Genomic DNA, 22,084 nt, shown 5'->3' with positions numbered 1-22,084 from the left:
GATTATTTATTTATTCATGAGAGACACTCAGAGAGAGGCAGACACATAGGCAGAGGGAGAAGCAGGCTCCCTGCAGGGAGCCTGATGCAGGACTCAATTCCAGGACCCTGGGATCACCACTTGAGCTGAAGGCAGATGTCCAATCACTGAGCCACCCAGGTGTCCCTATAAGTGAGTTTAATACAGTATTAAGACCATTTTTAAGAGAATGTAAATTCCCCAAGGTTAGTGAGAAAAAGACTATATAAGGTAGAGAAATCCACTTGAGCTTTAAAATGTCACTCACAGGGGCACCTGGGTGGCTCATTTGGTTAAGCATCTGCCTTCAGCTCAGTTCATGATTTCAGGTTCCTGGGATTGAGCCTCTCATCCAGCTCCCTGCTCTGCAGGGAATCTGCTTCACCTTCTCCCTCTGTCCCTCCCCACCCTGTTCCCGTTCTCTCTCTCTCTCTCTCTCTCTCAAATAAATAAAATCTTAAAAAAAAAATAAAATGTCACTTACATATAAAAATGTTTGCAATATTCTGCAGGCATGGAGCTCCCAAAACCAAGATTCAATTTTCAACTTCTTTCCTGGCATGCATCCCTCTGCAATGGCTTATCCAGAGGTGGTGCCCGACCTGGCATCTTTGGTCCTTTTCTATAGTGTGGGTGTGACCTTGTGAGGAAGGTCAATGACACATTTAGAGTCTGACATTCTACCTGTGAGAAATAGGTCTGGAGGCAGAGGGACTGCACTTTAATTAATGGATTGATCGACAGGATTTATTAAGTGTTTTTAAGCAAGCATTAAAGCGTGGTTTCTACTCTCAAAGGAAACAATACCTGCCCAAACAACAATGGGAAACCATCAGAGAACACTGAACATACTTGGAAGTCCAGTGGTGTTGCCTCTTGGCACCACTGGAGACCAGGAGATAGGGAGACAGTGTAGCCGGAATGAGCAGCAAGTCTTCGGAGAGGAGACAAACATTGCCCTACCTTAGACCAATGACAACAGAAGAACAGACCTGAGGAGCTGGTCCACCTGAAGCATTTCATGGTTGGCCACTGTGTTCAGCTGCCCCTGTCCATGAGGAACTTCATATGGAGGGTAGGACATGGAGTTTGACAGAGACAGGGTTTGGAAATAAATGCAAATCATAAAACAGAGAGATAACTATGACAAAGCTCTGAAGATAGTATTATGGTTATAATACATGAGTGGTAGTTCAATGATATAATATTTGAGCATGGTATTATGATTATAATATCTGAGAATTTGCATTTTTTCATACTATTTGAGTAGAGCCTTACAATATGTGAATATGGGTACTACAGTATAAGATTGGACATGCATTATAGTATGTGGACATTGGGACTATCATAAAGCATTTGAGTATGGTATTAATATGATAACATTTGAGCATTAGTATCTGAGTATAAACATTTAAGGATTTCATTATAATTATAAGATTTGGGTTGCATCCTAGCCGTCTGACTTCACCATAACATACCTGAGTGTGTGTCTTCATTCGTGGGAGTGTAGTATTTCCTTGCTCACCAGGCTGATGTAAGAAAAATATGCATTGAAAGACACGTTTGTAACATTTACTTAATGCATTACCATTTTTTAAAGAGATTTTATTCATTTATTCATGAGAGAGAGGCAGAGACATAGGCAGAGAGAGAAGCAGGCACCCCACAAGGAGCCCGATGTGGGACTCGATCCTGGGACTCCAGGGTCACTCCCTGAGCCAAAGCTGACACTCAATCACTGAGCCACCCAGGCGTCCCCTGTATTGCCATTTACAAAGCACTTCCACTATCCCCTGGCTTGATTGAGCTTTATGTTTCATTTTACAGACTAAAACACTGAGGTTCAAGGAAGTCCTATGATTTGCCTAAGATCATAGGAGCCAGGTTAAACCTACCAGAAGCCTACAAGTCTACATAAAATGGTACTTTATTTTGTATCTACCATGTATGTGCCAAGCACTGTGCCAGCCTTGTTCCTTGCAACCTCATGCAACCCTCCAGCCTCTCTCGATGAGAGTTTGGTCCTGCTCAGCCCTGGTTTGTAGAACAACACCAAGGTTGAGGGAGAGAGAATCAGTTGATGACACAGCAGGAGGAGCTCAAGTCTGTCTGACTTCAAAGCCTGTGCTCGCTTCACAACATAACCAGCCTTCCTGGGAGATGATAAATCATATCTTAGATGAGTGATGCCCAACTGCTGGACTGCATGGGGAGAGCCAGTGGGCTGCCAGGCCCACCTGAGGGAGGGGCTCTCTAGCTCTCTGCAGAAAGAGTGGGCTGGAGACCACAGAGGCCAACAGCATTCAGCTATAGTTCAATCCCAGCAACAGTTTGGCTCTGAAATGTGCGTCCCCACCTACACCACACATCAATGAAAAAGGAGCCAAAACCCTGCTACTTCTCATTTCATTTGGGGCAGACAATAAAGGTGAATCATGACCTAAAAATGTTTTACCATTTGAGCTAATCAATGAAACTAGGTTATTTGTTCAAGGTAATAATTCTATTTCTTTTTTTAAACCTTAAAATACACATACACAAACAAAGTATGATCATTTATGAGTTTACTGCTAAATCAGTTTAACACAAGTTTCCGTTTCTTTGTGTTTGGCTCTCTGACTATGGTGTGTTTTGTAAAAGTCTAGCAAAGTAAAGTAGCAGTGAACCAGGTAAGATGTTTTTAGTAAAAATGTAAATGTTCTCACCTTCTTTAAATACAGAAATTGTATCCTTCGGGTTTAGAGTTCTGCTTTTAAAAATGTGTGATTTATTAAGAAGGACTTGTCTTTTCACAGAATTTCATATTAATTTGCATTCCTTCCTTTCTTGGGGGTCGCAGCAACATTTTGATTGTATTGATCATCTGAATTAAATATAACATGATTACTGATTTTTGTTTCATTCCTTAGCACGCAGTACAATTTTAGAAAGGCCATGTTTGAGTTATGATAATTGCAAATGACTCTAGGTAAACATTTAATATTTTAAAAACTCAGAATCTTTTTATAAGATTTCTTTTTTTAAAAAATTGCAGTTAAACTACTAGTTCTCCCATATCCAAAGAGAAGCTGTTAAAATGTAATTTGCAGTTACAAGAGGAAATTGAGGGTATACTAAATTAATATCGTATGATACCAAATTAATTTGAAATATATTATCAGTTTTCCTTTTATTTACAATTTACATTTTATTTACAATTTGGTGGCTTTTTAAAATTCTATTTCTCCACGTCTGTTATTACTTGAGCCTTACGCAAAGAAATTATAAAATGTCTGTTAAAACCAGAGATGATTTTGAAATAAACTGAAAAAACAATTTGTTTCATGAATTGCTTCATTAAGAAAGTGAGTTTACAAAGCACATTTCAATTTTCATCGGTAGATGATTAGCATCCGTTGAACATGGTAGAGAACAGGTTGCAGAATAAGTTTGCTCTGGGAAAAATACGTTGTGGCACAGCTTTAACACAAATTTCTTGCATTCTCAGCTGCAAGCAGGAAAAGGACGTGCATGGATCACAGAGCCTAGGCCTGTGGCGCTCTGGAACAGCAAACGGCAGCCCTTTGTAAGTTTTATTTAGTGGCCTAGCAAGTCCATCGGACAAGCACAGGAATATTTAAAATAATTGAAATAGTTGATTTCTTGAGTTTCAGAAACTTTCCCACTGTATTTCAACAGCTATCAAATTACATAGAAAACTATAGTGACATTTTGCACAAAAGCGTGGTCTTATGTGCATAGATTTTTTCCAAATGTACAGTCATTTTTTGCTGGCTGGGTTCAGCTCAGAGTGGGAATATCTGGCTGATGACTAAGGTTCTGAAGGGAAATGTGGAAGCGAGTGTATCTGTGATTGTTTGCTCCCTGTAACCATACTGACAGCACTGGAGCATAATGCTGGTGACAAAAATAAAATACAAGAGAGCTGCGGAAGCCCTTGGGGAGACATCAGAGCCCAGGGAAAGACCATCTCTCCCTGCCAGGCTCTGTCTCTGCCAGGTTCATTAGGACACTGTGCCAAGGGGGTGACGTTTCTTTGCCCATCTTTCCCAGTTCAGCTCCCAAGTTGGGAAGAGAGGGGCCAGAAGTCCATGGTGACAGGCAGGCAGACAAAGTTAGCCCTTATGTTCACGCCAGTCTCAGGATCTGGTGGGAAATGCACCTGTTTGTCTTGAATGCCTATGGCTTCCTCTTTTCTCATTCTTGGCACCCTTTCTTCTTCTTAGCTCTTGGTGAAAGATCTGACACCTTCCTGTTTTAAGTAATTGGGTTACCTCTTCTATTTAAATCCAAAATCCCTATATCCTAAATACATGGGAGGGGGACTAAGCCATTGTCACCCGTGAAAGCATGATGACATGGATGGGGGAGGTAGAGCCACCCACACTGGTGACCAGGCTTGCTCCAGCCCCAGGTCTCAAAGCTGTGGGGGCCTCATGGGGGTCACCTGATTTGGCCTTCAGCTCTCAGCCTTGAGGCAGGCAAGGCGTCCAGGCCTGGTGATGACCTATGTTTGCCTAGTTGGTACCTGTTGGAGGAGCATCAGACCCCAGGCCGCATCTCTTGGTGCGGTGAGCTTTCTCCTTGTAGCTAGCTAACCAGTAATCTCTTCCCACAGACTTGGTGACTTTTAACACTGCTGCACTATGAAGAAACAGTAAAATTCCAGACAGCTGGAATTAGACACCTCCAGACAGGTGGTAATAGAACAGGCCTGGCCTGTGTGGTCCAAATGGAGAGAGTGGATTAAATGACCTCTTGGAACCTCTCAACTCTCCAATTCTGTGATTCTGATAAGCAAGATCTTAATAGTTAGGGTAAATATTGCCTTTAAATGAAGAATGTAGAGATCGCCACCTGGCTTCCTGCCCCCTGGCACCATCCACACTCTAGTTTTGCAGCCAGAAGATATCCACCTCTTTCCCTCTCCAACACTTATGCCCTGTTGTCTCCAACTGTTACTATTTCAAATTCTCTCTCGAGTCTTTAGCTTCTCCTTCCAGTTATTGTTCCTTCCACACACCTTCTGTCTCCTCCCCCACCACCTCAGGTCTGCTCTTAGGAGCATTAATATGAGACCAGCTAATCAGCCGAAAATGTCATTGCACTGGGCCACCACTCTGCTCCCCAGCTGGCACCCCTCCTCCTGTCTTGGCCCTCCCCTCTGCTCACCTGTGCTTCTCACTACCCTCCCCAATTCCAGCCAACCTCTCCTCGTCTCTGAGCTCATCATGCTACACTCTGCTTGCTCTGCCTGGCCTTCACTCGTACTGTTTCTCTCCCTGGCAAATCTTTCCCCTTCCTTATACCTTTCCAAGTGTTACAGTTTTAACTGTGTCCCCCTGGAAACCATAGTTTGAAGTCCTAACCCCAGGACCTCAAAGTCTGACTGTATTTTGCCAAAGTGTCTTTCAAGGAGTCATTAACTTAAAATGAGGTCATTTGTGTGGGCCCCAATCCAGTATGACTGCTGTCCTTATAAGATGAGATTAGGACACAGATGGGCCCAGAGGGAATGCAGGTGAGGACACAGGGAGAAGGCGGCCATCCTCAAGCCAAGGAATGAGGCCTCAGAAGAAACCAGCCCCGCTGACACCTTGATCTTGGGTGTCTAGTCTCCAGGACAGTGCGAAAATAATTTCTGTTAAGCTCCCCACCTGTGGCACCATGCAGACTAATCCATCAGGTCAGCCATTCATCGGAAGGGCTCAGTTCGAGCCCTACATTCTCTAACTACTCTTGTCCACTCTGTTCTTTCCTCTAGATATCGTGTTGGAACCATGTAAGCTGAGCAAAAAGACAAGTGAGGAGAAAACAGTAACACATCAGCAGCAACTAGTACCATAGTTCCAGGTTGGGTCAGAAATCATGGGAGTTGAGTTGATCCAAGGATCGAGATAAGCAAGGAATTGCAGGTACTGGTAATGACAAAGTGTCATGCCCAGTAGCGTGCTTGTCTATCAGCACTTACTACATTGCATGTTTGATCAGTCCCTCAGAGGGGGCTGTTAACAATTCTCTAATTATTCCACTTGTCCGGGCACCTCCCAGCTACCACACTCACTACCCAGTACATAGAAGCCTCCAGCTGGGCAAAGGAAAGGAGATTTGCCAAAGGGCTCATCTATTCAGGGCTACAAGTTGAGGATGAAGGCTGAAAAAGAGAAGTTTAGGGGCACAAGAGGCTAATTTATATCCCAGGGATAGACACTTGGGCATACAGCAGAGCAGAAAAACAATGCCCTCAGAGAGCTTCCCGACTAGCAGGGGGTTGGAAATGCTCCAGGGGCCCCCAAGGACACCACATCTATTCCCACAGAAAAGTAAGGAGAATACACGACACATCCCCAATCCAGCTTGCAAAAGTCTGTTTTAAGGTTAGAGGGGCACCTGGGCAGCTCAGCGGTTGAGCGTCTACCTCAGCTCAGGTCGTGATCCTGGGGTCTTGGGATCAAGTTCCACATGGGGCTCCCCGCAGGACTGCTTCTCCCTCTGCCTGTGTCTCTGCCTCTGTGTGTGTGTGTCTCTTATGAATAAATAAAATCTTTAAAAATAATAAAGTTAGAAATGGGTCAAGTAAACTTACATCCTTTATACAACATAACTCTCTGCAGTCATCAAAAACAAAAACCTCGGGATCCCTGGGTGGCGCAGCGGTTTAGCGCCTGCCTTTGGCCCAGGGCGCGATCCTGGAGACCCGGGATCGAATCCCACGTCGGGCTCCCGGTGCATGGAGCCTGCTTCTCCCTCTGCCTATGTCTCTGCCTCTCTCTCTCTCTCTGTGACTATCATAAATAAATAAAAATTAAAAAAAAAAAACCTCAAACCAAAAAACTCTGAGGTACCCTTGAGATAAGAAATTGACTTCAGAAAAGTTAAGAAAGGAACAAGGTACATAACAGTTTGTATAGTATGTTTCCATTATGTAAAAACGGACACACACACACACACACACACACACACACACACTTACATGTGCACTTGCATATTAGAATAATTCTGGAAAGTTACACAAGAAACAGGAAACACTGAGTAACTGAATACACACAGACGTACAAAGAAACTGAAAGACTGGGATAGGATGATAACTTACTTTTATTGTTATTTTTTTACTATTCCATTTTATCGCATATATTACTTTTTCAATTAATAAAAAGTAAATATCCATACTTGGAAGGAATAAAGTCTATTGAACCTTTTTTTAAGTAGGTACCACACCCAGTGTATGCTCAACATAGGACTTGAACTCACAACTCTGAGATCAAGACCTGAACTGACATTAAGAGTTGGACATGTAACCCACTGAGCATCCAGGTGTCCCTGAACTTTTTATCTCATCCTGTATTCGAACCAAATTCCTGATGGATTAAAATTGTTCAATTTTAAAGCACTAAGTACAATTGCAATCTCTAATGAAATCATCAATTCAGGCAAGAATTCTCAGTGGATACTAACGCCAATAGGCAAATTTTGTTAGAGGAACAGAAGCATCACAGTCTCAAAGCATCACCCCACAGATTGCTCTTTAATTGCAGAAGAAAATGTAAACTGATCTCTGGATGAGAAAGAATGCATGCAAGCATAAAAACAAAACGAGAAACCCATCTCTACTACACACACACACACATACACACACACACACACAAACATAGAACAGGTCTGACCGCACACAAATACAGATTTTCTTTTTCACAAGAAAATTCCACTGTAAGACCAATTAAAAGCAAATTGCAAAATCTGAAAAGTACTATGACCAGTACAGTAAATCGGTATATGTATTATATAAAAACCTGACACAAATTGACTTGTTACAAAATAAAACAGGGATGCCTGGGTGACTTAGTTGGTTGAGCGTCCAACTCTTGGTTTCCACTCAGGTCATGATCTCAGAGTCACGATCTCAGGGTCATGTGGGGACAGAGCCCCACATCAGTGTCCATTCTCAGTGCAGAGTCAGCTTGAGATTCTCTTTCCCTCTCCCTCTGCCCCTCTCACTCATACTTTCTCTCTCTTTCTAAAATAAATAAATAAATCTTAAAAAAAAATAGAACAACAAGGAAATTGACAAAGGAAAAAAGATATTTCACAGGGCAGATATATGACAAAAGGAACAATTTAAAAAAATAAGACTTACCCTATCATCAAAGTAAGGCCAAGTGAAATAGAATTGTATGTTTTGCTTTCCGAAGTAGCCAAAATTTAAAAATAATGGTATACTTAGACTCTAAAGAGAATCTAGCCAATGAATTTAAAAATTGGAGCACCTGGGTGACTCAGTTGGCTAAGTGTATGCTTTCCAGCTCAGGTCATGATCTCAGGGTCCTGGAATCAAGCCCCACATTGGGCTCCCTGCTCAGCAAAGAGTCTGCTTTTCCCTCTCCTTCTACCCCTCCCCCTTCTTTCTCTCTTTCTCTTTCTCTCTCTCTCTCTGCTTCTCTATGTCAGATAAATAAAATCTTTAAAACAAAATGTGAGTTGAAAAAAATTTATTCTAAAAAAAAGAATTTAAAAATAGTTCATATACATCAACTCAATAGTTCCATTTCTATGACACTCATCTAGAGAAATAAGCCAAATGCAGATGAAGCTTTATTATCTAGGATATCCATCGCATCATGTTTATAACAGCTAAAAATTAGAGGGCATTCAAACATCCAGTAATAGGGAAATAGTTCATTGCAATACATCCCTACAAGAGAGTATTTTCCAGCCAATAAAATTAGGATTTTGGTGAGATTATAAGTCAAAAAGCGGCAAACAAAAACCATAGAGTATGATCCCTATTTGGACTTTAAAAAATAAGCATTAAAAGTGTGAATGCTTTGGGGTACTTGACTGGCTCAGTCAGTGGAACATGTGACTCTTGATCTTGGGGTTCTATGTTGAGCCCCACATTGGGTATATGTATAACTTAAAAAAATAAAAATCTTTGGGGCACCTGGGTGACTCAACATCCAAATGTTGTTAAACATCGACTCTTGATTTCACCTGAGGTCATGATCTCAGGATCGTGAGATCGTGCCCCTGTCAGGCTCCTGGCTGGGCATGGAGCCTGCTTAAGATTTTCTCTCTCTCCCTTTCCTTCTGTCCCTCCCCTTGCTCACATGCTCTCTCTTTCTTAAAAAAAAAAAAAAGAAAAGAAAAGAAAAGAAAGAAAGAAAGAAAGAAAGAAAGAAAGAAAGAAAGAAAGAAAGTTAAATTTTAAAAATAAATGTGAAAGGTTAGCAATGATTATCTCCATGTAGTGGGTTTACACATCATTTTTATGTTATTTTACTTCTTTGAATTTTTCAAACTTTTAATATTCGTTTTGTAATAGAAAGGTTTACACAATAATGGTAACAACAACATTAAAAACTAAGTATTGGTCATTTCCTATGTGCCTGTCCCTATGGTAAGCATGTTACCTGTGTTATCTCCTTTATATTAATCCTGTGTCATAGGGATTCTTATTACTTTCACTTTGCAGATAAAGAAACCGGGGTCAGAAATCAATGAGTTCACAGTTTGAAGAATTTTTACTGGTGAAAGGAAATGCTTCTGGTAATTAAAAATTAATGACTGTTTTTTTGTAATGCACAGAGAAAAATATTGACAGTAAAACGTTAACAGTGATCATCTCTGGAGATGGAATTTGGGGGAGAGTCCAGTATTTTCCTTTGTGTTTATATTTTTGATAATAACCATACATTACCCAAATGATAGAGGGAAATGATAAAATGTAGTGATGCTGATGGTTAATTTGGAAAACTAATCATCATGTAAAATGTTAATTAGAAAATGTATTTTGAGTTCCAAATATTTGAAAATTACAGCCCTTCATAGGCAAGGGGCTGATTGGATTATTTTTGATGACCCAGTATGTTTACACGGTAAAATCGTAGTACTTCTTCAGTACATACCAAGTACCTCTTTGTACCTGTCAAAGTGCTAGCACAATTTTTTGAACGTGGACTTCTCTCCATAAAATCTATTGATAAAAGTGGCAATACTAAAAGAAATGTACTGGGAAGGATTTTTTGAACTAGGAGGCACAGTGACATGACAAGGTAAGCATCTTGTAACGTGCGCTGACCCCCAGCTGAGTCATCCTAAGACCTAACTCAGCCTTGCCTATCATTTGGATTCTTTCCAACACCTTGGGTGAAGAAAGCCCATGAATGTGGTACATCAAAGAGAAGGAAACCAAGCTCCCTTCTTAAATCCAAAGCTAGGTCCAAAGATACTTGCTCAGAAGAGCCCCTGCTTCCTATTGTGTTTTCACTGAGATGTTTGCTGTGATGGAGTATCCCCTCTCTTCTCGTTTCTCACTCTCTGTCTACTTTCCCTACTTCTTGGTCACCAGCCTCAGGGGACCAGGGCAACTCTCCTCCCTTGGTCCCCAGAAGCTTGTACCACTTCTAATTTGTCTCCTGGAGTCAGGAGCACTACTGGGAGCCCGCGGGCACCCCCTAGGGGAGTCTACTAGCTTGTCCCAGAGCCTACAAATCTGGTTTGGTTTGCAGAGAAACATTGCCATCTAGTGCAAGAAAAAACAGTGTACCCAATTCTTTTCTTGAGCTATGGGTATGATTGTGGATCGAATGTTTCTAGTGCCATCTCATTTTGGGTTGTTGTTGAGATTTATCTATTTTAGAGAGAGCGCACACTCCAAAGGAGGGGCAGAGGTAGAGGGAGAGAGAAACTCCAAGCTGACTCTGTGCTGAGCTTGGAGCTTAATGTGGGGCTCAACTCAGGTTCCGTCTCATGACCCGGAGATCAGGACCTGAGCCAAAACCAGGAGTCGGAGCCATAACCAACTGTGCCAGCCAGGTGCCCCAAATGCCATCTCACTTTTAGGCTGAATCACATTTAAAATTTTCTAGAAAAAGTTCTGATAATTTTCTTTCCATGTTAAATGTTATACTTCAATGAATTGAAACAAATGTAATTGCTACTTTCCTACAGAAATCTGAGATAGACAGGGAAGGAAATCAGGAGAGAATAAAGGCATTTTTCCTTTATGATCAGTTTGGGATTCCCTTCATTTTTACTGGTACTTTCCCCTTGTCTATGTACATACTGTGATTTCCTTGTCAAAACTCCACTTAGTCTGGCCCCATGGGCTCAGAATACATAGGTGTTGGTGTTAATAAACCTTCCTGGTGTGGTATTCTGGATTGGTGATCCCGTTTTGGAAATATGCTATCAAGAAATTATTGTCGAAATAGAGATGAGTTGATGGGCCCAAATGAAGAGAAAATACTTGAGATTTCTGAAAATCACAAGGGCAATAATGAACATTATCATATGTGTCCCATAGGCCTTGGCAGAGCAAGCCTTAGAAAGTTTTGAGTAAAAACAGAGGGAGGTATAGGCTTCAGTGGAGGGTCACACAATGGAAGGAGCCCAGGTCATTGGGTCACCCTGGAGTTGAGTCATCCCCTTATAGGACCACTTGGATTGAACAGGAGCATGCAGCCTCCGCAGAAAACCCAGGAAACTGTAAGATGCTGTCAATTCCAATTGACTTCTTGTGAGTTGTTAGGATTGGATTCTTGGTCTCTTAGGGGATACTTTTCAGTCCTGGGTCCCTGCCTGCCCACAGTGACCACAAACAAGAAGAAAGGAAACCTCAGAGAAGGAAGATCCCAGGAACTTTGTGGATAGCGCCAGAGTTCCTAAAGCAGAAGGACAATTTAAACCAGAGACTCATCCAGGGGAAGGACCTCCACCATTCTGCCCTGACTTCTCTTGTGCTCATAAAGGGACATGGTCTGGCCCTGCTTTGACCCCATAGGTTTGCAGGAAGGCCACGGGGGCCTAGAATGGTGAGCTCCAGGCTGGGATCGGCCCCTCCAGCCTCCCCCAGTGCTTTCTACTTCAGAGCAGTTAGGGGGGAGCTATTCTCTAGAATGTGGCTGGCCTCCCCTCCCCCAGCCCAGCTGATCTTCTCTGTTTGCCAGACACCTGTTACCTTAGAGATAGAACTCTCCATAGGGTTCTGAGTGGTCAGCTGTGGCCCACGGGCTGGCACTCGGAGGCAGAGCTGTGGAGCCCTACGCAGCCATGGAGGGCCCACCTTTGGCCCCCGGATTCTCTTTCCAGTTCATCCTGGAGCTCATGTCACATGTACTTTCTGGAAGCTGGGGACATAGCCCAAGTGTCCCTGTGTTTCCCTGGGGCGATGCTGCTATGTACTGTGGTGCTGGTTTTCCTAGAGAAGAGACAACTCACTCTAAGAAGTGTGAAGGCGCTGGGCAAAAGGTGTTCTTCCCATGGTAAAGCCCGTGGAGGAGGCAGTGAGAACACTGGACAGATGACACCAGCCAATGATGCCCTCAGGCCGCCCGGGGTGGAGGCCAGTCCTCCCACATTGTAAACCTGCTCGTCAGCAATGAATGCAAACCTGAGCAGGCTCTCACTTCGGGACACTGTCAACTTTCTGAAAAAGGCACAGATGGGCCAGCCTCCTAAACTTCCCTAAGTCACTGGTGAAAAAACCCATCTTAAGGGTATCAGAGAAGGATGGAGAACAACTTTGGAAGAAAATAATGGATCATTTGAGTAAAAACACTCATTTTCCAGAAAGTCCAGAACTGCTCAACCAAGGAATTTCAAGATGGAAGCAAAGAGGTCAGGAAAAGGAGGGGGGAAAAAGGCTGGGGCAGTGGACAGCAGGCATGGAGGCGTCCCGAAAGATCCAGCCAGCCAGGGGATCCCTGGGTGGTGCAGCGGTTTGGCGCCTGCCTTTGGCCCAGGGCGCGATCCTGAGGACCCGGTATCGAGTCCCATGTCGGGCTCCCGGTGCATGGAGCCTGCTTCTCCCTCTGCTTGTGTCTCTGCCTCTCTCTCTCTCTCTGTGTGACTATCATAAATAAATAAAAGAAAAAAAAAAAAGATCCAGCCAGTCCCAGCCCACAGGCCCTGGGCTGCAGGCCGCCCCTCGCCTGACCTCCCTGCAGATCATCAGGGTGCCGGGACCTAGGGAGTCCAGCAAAAGTGGGGAGCAGGACACAGCGATCACCCCGCCCATCAAGCACAAGGGTGTCACTGATGATGCTGGGATCAGTGTGTCCCTTCAGAGCTCTGACCAGGAACATCAAGAACTAGCCAGACAAGCGTGGGAAGAAAAGCGAAGGGAATGAAGAGCTTAGACAACAAATAAAAAGTCTCCAAACTGAGGAAGCATCTTTGCAGCGTGAAAATTCACAGCTTGAAAGGGAGATTCAGCGGCTAAAGCTGCAGCTTCAAATTCTGCCTGAATTACACCAAGAACACATCCTGCAACTTCAGAGAAAACTGGCGGAGGAGGAAATGCGGCACCTGCACCCGAGAGGAACCTGGCCAGCCTGTGGCGAGGCACGAGCTGCACGCATGTGTCAGATCCGCAGCCTCTGCGGGAGGCCGGCCAAAGACGCAGGCAAGGAGTTGGGGAGGAGCACCTGCCACTGTCGCCAGAGGGCCTCTTCATGAGAAAAGCGGTCCAGAAGGCTGGGTGGCAGCTGTACTGACCCAGAGGGAGCTCAAGGAGCTAAGAAGTGATCGCAACGGGCACCTGCTCGCTGGCCGACGTTGAATCCAAGCAGCACTGAGTCTGCCCCCTGGACAGGTGCACGCGGTGAGGCCTCTGGGCCCCCGAGCTTACATCCTCGCCAGGGCCAGGGCAGGGCAGGGAAAGGAAGGGGGTGTGGAAGAGGAGGAGGAGGAGGAGGGAGATGATGGGGGATGAAAGCTCTCAAGGCCAGCCTGTAGCTGGTTCTTACCGTGGGAGGGACCCTCTGGCGGTGGCCTCAGCAGGGCCTGACCCGTGACCGAGCCTCCCGGCAGCAGCTTCGGAGCCCAGCACGCAGCCAGCGGCCCTGGTGCTGAGGCTGTGGTCCTCGTCCCCTGCTGGCCCTGACGTCCCCACTGGGACTGAGAGGCTGCACTCTGTCGGCTGGCAGGGTGGCCAGAGTGGAAGCTCTGAGCCAGCTTCACCTCTGGAAGCCTCTTGCCTTTTGGCTGCGTGTGATCATTTCCACGTTGGGTCTTCTTTGGTGGCTGGACCAGCATCCTCACTGCTGACCCAGCACAGCCTGGTGGTTCAGAGTCTGACTCCTGGCACCGTCACACGCTGTGTACCCTTGGCCTGGTCACCTAACCTCTCTGTGCCTCAGTTTCTCTTACATAAAATACGATTGCTAATCAATAGTATTCGCTGCGCACAGTTGGTAGGAGGTCAGGCTGTGACCCTGGCTCAGTGCTTAGGACAATGCCTGCTCTGAGCAGATCCCATGTGCTTGTTTTCTTGTTGAGCAAATGGAGCTCTGGTGGTGAGATGAGCCACCCAAGGTGAGGCAAGTGCATGGGGACCCAGCCAGCCGGTAGAGGTACAGGAGGTGCAGCCAGCCTGGTGTGGATGGTTGAGCGGAGTGTGATGGCAGCGCAGGCTGGGTGCTCAGGGAGCTGGGGCAGGTCTGCAAGAGGTAATGGCAGTCATAGGTCACCTGGTGCAGGCTCCCAAGTCACCAGGATTCCCTGAGCCGTGGGACCCGGGGTTCTCCATTTGCCCTTCCTCGGGCTCTCAGGAGTGGGGCAGGGGCTGGGGCATCAGGGTGGCTTAGTCAGTTAAGGGTTTGTCTTGGGCTCAGGTCATGATCTCAGGATCCTGGGATCAAGCCTCGAGTTGGGCTCCCTGCTCAGTGGAAAGTCTGCTTCTCCCTCTGCCCCTCCCACCTCTCATTCTCTCTCTCTCTCTCTCTCTCTCTCTCTCTCTCTCTCTCTCCCCCAGCCCTCTCAAATAAATAAAATCTTTTTTAAAAAATTAAAATACTTTATTGATAAAAAAAATGCTAACCATCATCTGAGCTTTCAGTGAATCATAATCTTTTTGCTGGAGGATCTTACCTTGATGTTGATGGCTATTGATTGACCAGGGTGGTGGTTGCTGAAGGCTGTGGTGGTTGTGACAATTTTTTACAATAAGAAAACAATGTAGCTTGCCACATCCATTGACTCTTCCTTTCATGAACAATTTAATTTCTCTATAGCATGTGATGCTATTTGAAAGTATCCACAGACCATCTTTCAATACTGGAGTCATTCTTTCAAACCTTGCCACTGTTTTATCAACTGTTTCTGTAATATTCTTAACCTTTTGTGGTCATTTCAACAATCTTCATAGCATCTTCACCAGGAGTAGATTCCATCTCAAGAAACCATTTTCTTTGCTCATCCGTAAGAAGCAAACTCCTCACCTGGTCAAGTTTGATCATGAGACAGCAGCAACCAGTTCCATCTTCAGGCTCCACTTCTAATTCTGTCTCTATTTCCACCACATCCATAGGTACTTCCTCCACTGAAGTCGTGAACCCCTTAAAGTCATCTATGAGCATGGGAATCAGCTTCTTCCAACTCCTGTTCATGTGGATATTTTGACTTCTTCTCATGAATCATGAATGAGATCTTAATAGCATCTACAATGGTGAATGTTTTCCAGAAGGTTTCAATTTGCTTTGCTCAGATCCATCAGAGGAATTGCTGTCTATGGTGGCTAGAGCCTTTTAAAATGTATTTCTGAAATAAGACTTGAAAGTCAAAATTACACCTTGGTTCATGGTCTGTAGAGTGGATGCTGTGTTAGCAGGTATGATAACAACATCTCATCCATCTCCATCAGAGCTTTTGGGTGGCCAAGGGCATTGTCAATGAGCAAGTAATATTTTGAAAGGAATCTTTTCTTCCTGAACAGTAGGTCTTAACAGTGGGCTTTAAATAGTAAACCATGTTGTATACAGATGAGCTGTCATCCAGGCTTTGTTGTTCCATTCACAGAGCACTGGGAGAGCATATATAGCATAATTCTGAAGGGCTCTAGGATTTTCAGAATGAAAATCAGCATTGACTTCAACTTAAAGTTACTAGCTGCATTAACCCCTAACAAAAGAGGCAGCCAGGCATTGACTTCTTCTCTCTAGCTATGAAAGTCCTAAATAGAATCTTCTTCCAATATGAGACTGTTTTGTTTACATTGAAAATCTGTTGCTTAGTGTAGCCACTTCATTGGTTATCTTAGCTAGATGTTGTAGAGAACTTGCTGCAGCTTCTACATCAGCATTTGCTGCCTCATTTTGTACTTTTATGTTACGGAGATGGCTTCTTTCCTTAAACCTCACGAATCAACATCTACTAGCTTCAGACTTTTCTTCTGCAGCTTCCTCACCTCACTTGGCCTTCACAGAATTGAAGAGTCAGGGCCATGCTCTCAGATCAGGCTTTGGTTTAAGGGAACATTGTGGGTGGCTCTGTCTTCTATCCAGACCATTCAACTGTGGTGCTTTTTTTTTTTTTTTTTTTTTTCATTTGTGTCCTCACTGAAGTAGCACTTTTAATTTCCTTCAAGAACTTTTCCTTTCTATTCACAACTTGGCTAATCAGCACAAAAGGCCTAACTTTCGACCTGTCTTGGCTTTTAACGTGCCTTCCTCACTAGCCTTAATCATTCTAGCTTTTGATTTGCAGGGAGAGATGTGTAACTCTTCCTTTTGCTTGAACACCTAGAGGCCATGGTAGGGTTATTAACTGGCCCAATTTCAACACTGTGTCTCAGTGAATAGGCCAAAGGAAAGGGAGACAGACAGGAACTGCCTGTAGGTGGAGTAGTCAGAACACACAACATTTATACAACTAAGTTCTCTGGTCTGGAATGAGTAGTTTGTGACACCTCAAAACAATTACAATAGTAACACCAAAGATTACTGATAAAGATCACCATAACAAATATGACAATAATGAGAAAACTTGAAATGCCGAGAATTGCCAAAATGTGAAACAGAGATACAAAGTGAACAAACACTTCTGGAAAAATGGTGCCAATAGACTCGATAAACACAGGGTTGCCACAGACATTCAATTTGTAAAAAATGCAGTATCAGGCAGCCTGGGTGGTGGTTTAGTGCTGCCTTCAGCCCAGGGCCTGATCCTGGAGACCCGGAATCAAGTCTCATGTCGGGCTCCCTGCATGGAGCCTGCTTCTCCCTCTGCTGTGTCTCTGCCTCTCTCTCTCTCTCTCTCTCTCTCTCTCTCTCTGTCTCTCATGAATAAATAAATAAAATCTTTTTTTAAAAATGCAGTATCTTCAAAACACAATAAAATGAGGTCTTCCTGTAAAATTGGACACCTAGACAAAGAAGAAGAGAGTTACAGACATCATGCTCCCTGATTTCAAACTATATTATAAAGCCATAGTAATCAAACCAAAATGAAAAGGCAAGCTACTAGATGGGAGAAAATATTTGCAAATCATGTATCTAATAAGAAGTTACTATCCAAAACATATAAAGAACTACAACTCAGTAGCTAAAAAACAACCAATCCCATTTTAACTAATTTTAATTCTATTTTTCCAAAGAAGACACACAGATGGTCAACAGATACATGAAAAGGTGATCAACATCACTGATCATCAGGAAAATGCAAATCAAAATCACAATGAGATACCACCTTACACATGTCAGAATGACTATTATCAAAGAGACAAAAAGTAATAAACACTGACAAAGATGTGGGAAAAAAGGGAACCCTTGGTCATTGTTGCTGGAAATGTAAATTAGTGCAGCCACTATGGAAATAATATGGAGGTTACTCAAAAAATCAAAAATAGAACTACTGTATGATTCCACTTCTAGGCATTTATCCAAAGAAAATGAAAACACTAACATGAAAAGATATCTGCACCCTCATGTTCACTGCAGCATTATTTACAATAGCCAAGACATGGAAACAACCTAAATGTCCATCAATGGATGAATGGATAAAGAAGTTGTGATATATATGTGCAATGGAATACCATTCAGCCATGGAAAAAAATAAAAACTTGCTACTTGCAATGATATGGATGGACCTTGAAGACATTAAGCTAAGTGAAATAAATCAAACAGAGAAAGACAAATATATGATGTCCCACTTAAATGTGGAATCTAAAAAAGCAAAATAAAATTGAGCTCATAGAATAAATTGGTAGTTGACTGAGGTGGGGAGTGGGGGGAAGAAATTGGTAAAAGGGATCAAAGGGTACAAACTTCTAGTTATAAAATAAGTCACAGGGATTTAATGTACAGCATGGTGACTATAGCTAATAATACTCTGTTGCACATTTTTAAGTTTATAAGAGAGTAAACTTTAAAAATTCTCAAATTTGTATGATAATGGATATTAACTACACTTATCATGGAGACCATTTTGAAATACATACAAACATTGAATCATTATTGTGTTATGCACCTAAAACTAATAACATATGTCAATTATACATCCATTTAAAAAATATCTATATTATGCTCAAAATTAATTATAGGTATGTTTTAAAAAATCACATGTGCAAAGTAAAACTTTAAAATGTTCAGGAGAAAATATAAAAAATATCCTTATAACATCAGATGGGGAAAGGCTCTGGAGCCAGGCTGCGTGAGATCCAATCTGAGCTCCAGGACTCACCAGCAGTCAAGAACCTGGGCAAAGCATCACCTTAATTCCAAAACCAGACAAAGACCCCACCATAAAGGAGAATTACAGACCAATATTCCTGATGAACATGGATACAAAAATTCTCAACAAGATACTAGCCAATAGGATCCAACAGCACATTAAGAAAATTATTCACCATGACCAAGTAGGATTTCTTCCCGGGACACAAGGCTGGTTCAACACCCGTAAAACAATCAATGTGATTCATCATATCAGCAAGAGAAAAACCAAGAACCATATGATCCTCTCATTAGATGCAGAGAAAGCATTTGACAAAATAGAGCATCCATTCCTGATCAAAACTCTTCAGAGTGTAGGGATAGAGGGAACTTTCCTCGACATCTTAAAAGCCATCCACGAAAAGCCCACAGCAAATATCATTCTCAATGGGGAAGCACTGGGAGCCTTTCCCCTAAGATCAGGAACAAGACAGGGATGTCCACTCTCACCACTGCTATTCAACATAGTACTGGAAGTCCTAGCCTCAGCAATCAGGCAACAAAAAGACATTAAAGGCATTCAAATTGGCAAAGAAGAAGTCAAACTCTCCCTCTTCGCCAATGACATGATACTCTACATAAAAAAACCCAAAAGCCTCCACCCCAAGATTGCTAGAACTCATACAGCAATTTGGTAGCGTGGCAGGATACAAAATCAATGCCCAGAAATCAATGGCATTTCTATACACTAACAATGAGACTGAAGAAAGAGAAATTAAGGAGTCAATCCCATTTACAATTGCACCCAAAAGTATAAGATACCTAGGAATAAACCTAACCAAAGAGGTAAAGGATCTATACCCTAAAAACTATAGAACGCTTCTGAAAGAAATTGAGGAAGGCACAAAGAGATGGAAAAATATTCCATGCTCATGGATTGGCAGAATTAATATTGTGAAAATGTCAATGTTACCCAGGGCAATATACACGTTTAATGCAATCCCTATCAAAATACCATGGACTTTCTTCAGAGAGTTAGAAAAAATTATTTTAAGATTTGTGTGGAATCAGAAAAGACCCCAAATAGCTAGGGGAATTTTAAAAAAGAAAACCATATCTGGGGGCATCACAATGCCAGATTTCAGGTTGTACTACAAAGCTGTGGTCATCAAGACAGTGTGGTACTGGCACAAAAACAGACACATAGATCAATGGAACAGAATAGAGAACCCAGAAGTAGACCCTGAACTTTATGGTCAACTAATATTCGATAAAGGAGGAAAGACTATCTCCACTGGAAGAAAGACAGTCTCTTCAGTAAATGGTGCTGGGAAAATTGGACATCCACATGCAGAAGAATGAAACTAGACCACTCTCTTTCACCATACACAAAGATAAACTCAAAATGGATGAAAGATCTAAATGTGAGACAAGATTCCATGAAAATCCTAGAGGAGAACACAGGCAACACCCTTTTTGAACTCGTCCACAGTAACTTGTGCAAGATACATCCACGAAGGCAAAAGAAACAAAAGCAAAAATGAACTATTGGGACTCATCAAGATAAGAAGCTTTTGCACAGCAAAGGATACAGTCAACAAAACTAAAAGACACCCTACAGAATGGGAGAAGATATTTGCAAATGACGTATCAGATAAAGGGCTAGTTTCCAAGATCTATAAAGAACTTCTTAAACTCAACACCAAAGAAACAAACAATCCAATCATGAAATGGGCAAAAGACATGAAGAGAAATCTCACAGAGGAAGACATAGACATGGCCAACATGCACATGAGAAAATGCTCTGCATCACTTGCCATCAGGGAAATACAAATCAAAACCACAATGAGATCCCACCTCACACCAGTGAGAATGGGGAAAATTAACAAGGCAGGAAACAACAAATGTTGGAGAGGATGTGGAGAAAAGGGAACCCTCTTACACTGTTGGTGGGAATGTGAACTGGTGCAGCCACTCTGGAAAACTGTGTGGGGGTTCCTCAAAGAGTTAAAAATAGACCTGCCCTACGACCCAGCAATTGCACTGCTGGGGATTTACCCCAAAGATACAGATGCAGTGAAACGCCGGGACACCTGCACCCCGATGTTTCTAGCAGCAATGTCCACAATAGCCAAACTGTGGAAGGAGCCTCGGTGTCCATCGAAAGATGAATGGATAAAGGAGACGTGGTCTATGTATACAATGGAATATTACTCAGCCATTAGAAATGACAAATACCCACCATTTGCTTCGACGTGGATGGAACTGGAGGGTATTATGCTGAGTGAAGTAAGTCAATCAGAGAAGGACAAACAGTGTATGTTCTCATTCATTTGGGGAATATAAATAATAGTGAAAGGGAATATAAGGGAAGGGAGAAGAAATGTGTGGGAAATATCAGAAAGGGAGACAGAACATAAAGACTGCTAACTCTGGGAAACGAACTAGGGGTGGTGGAAGGGGAGGTGGGCGGGGGATGGGGGTGAGTGGGTGACGGGCACTGAGGGGGACACTTGACGGGATGAGCACTGGGTGTTATTCTGTATGTTGGTAAATTGAACACCAATAAAAATTAATTTATTAAAAAAAAAAGAACCTGGGCAAGTTACTCTCTGTTCTCTAGTTTCCATATCTGAAAAATCAGAATAATAATAGAAGAATTTGATGAAGTCTTTTTCAGAACTCTCCTCCATTTTGTTTGTAGGTCATAGCAGCAAAGAAGGAATCCAAATAAATCCAGTGGACAAGTTGGAGAACTTCACCACATTAGGTTATAATCCCATGTGTCTGAACTCCTCCCCTGAAAGTTTAAAAAGTTAAAAACTGATGGAATGCAGAATGTTCTACCCTGCACAAGAGCCACCAGGGCTGATCCTGACTTCAAAAGGCAGCAGCAGGGAAGGGGGCTGTAACTGTAGCATTTACTATCTTGCCAAATATAGCCAATAAAATTTAAATCACATGAAGTTCAGTTCAGAATAAATATGTTTCTAATCTAAGTGTTTTCATAGATCCTCACTAATGCTAACATTCTTGACTTGGGAGGCACTTGGAGTCTTCTCTCTGCGAAAGGAAGGCCCCTGAACAAAGTTGAGGAGGCATGTGGCCAAAAAATTTTATGATATGCTAAAATATGATATGTTAAAATGATATAGCTAAAATATGCTATAATTTTATGATATGATAAAAAATTTTATGATAAGCTGCCACAGAGATTTAACTACTTCTGGCAATCCTAAGAGAAAGTAGAGAACAGGAGTAGGAAGTTTAGATTATCTGTGTATAAATACAGTATTTTAAAAAAAGTAATAACAGAACCTACCTCAAAGCATTGTTGAGAAGATTACATGAGCAATATGCATAAAGCATTGAAAACCGCCTGACACTAAGTGCTTTATGGGTTTTTGTTGCTGTTATTGTTTTCTGTTGAAGTAATTACACCTGGTTACAAGAGACAAGTGTGTTCTATTTGGCAAATCTCTGCCTAACAAAGTCCAGAAATTTTAAGAAGGAAGGAAAGGAAAGGCCATTCAATCCTGGAAGGTAACAAAGAAGGAAAAATAACAGAAAAACATAATGGAAGGACAAGAGTTCAAGATCTACTCATCAAAACCAAACAAATATAAATGAGTTGAATTGCT

At 42.6% G+C, this 22,084-nt stretch overlaps 1 protein-coding gene across 1 annotated transcript in view; it reads left to right on the top strand.

The window, feature by feature from the left end:
- The first annotated feature begins 12,013 nt into the window (after window positions 1-12,013).
- Window positions 12,014-22,084, top strand: part of EPCIP (exosomal polycystin 1 interacting protein) — a 36,092-nt gene continuing 26,021 nt past the window's right edge. The window contains exon 1 of the mRNA XM_077879027.1: window positions 12,014-13,618. The gene's annotated coding sequence lies outside the window, so the exon portion shown is untranslated. The remainder of the gene's footprint in view (window positions 13,619-22,084) is intronic.

The sequence above is a fragment of the Canis aureus genome, chromosome 30, assembly GCF_053574225.1.
Source record: "Canis aureus isolate CA01 chromosome 30, VMU_Caureus_v.1.0, whole genome shotgun sequence".
Lineage (NCBI taxonomy): Eukaryota > Metazoa > Chordata > Mammalia > Carnivora > Canidae > Canis > Canis aureus.
The sequence above is the reverse complement of the archived record's forward strand: the minus strand, read 5'-3'. Positions and strand labels throughout refer to the sequence as shown.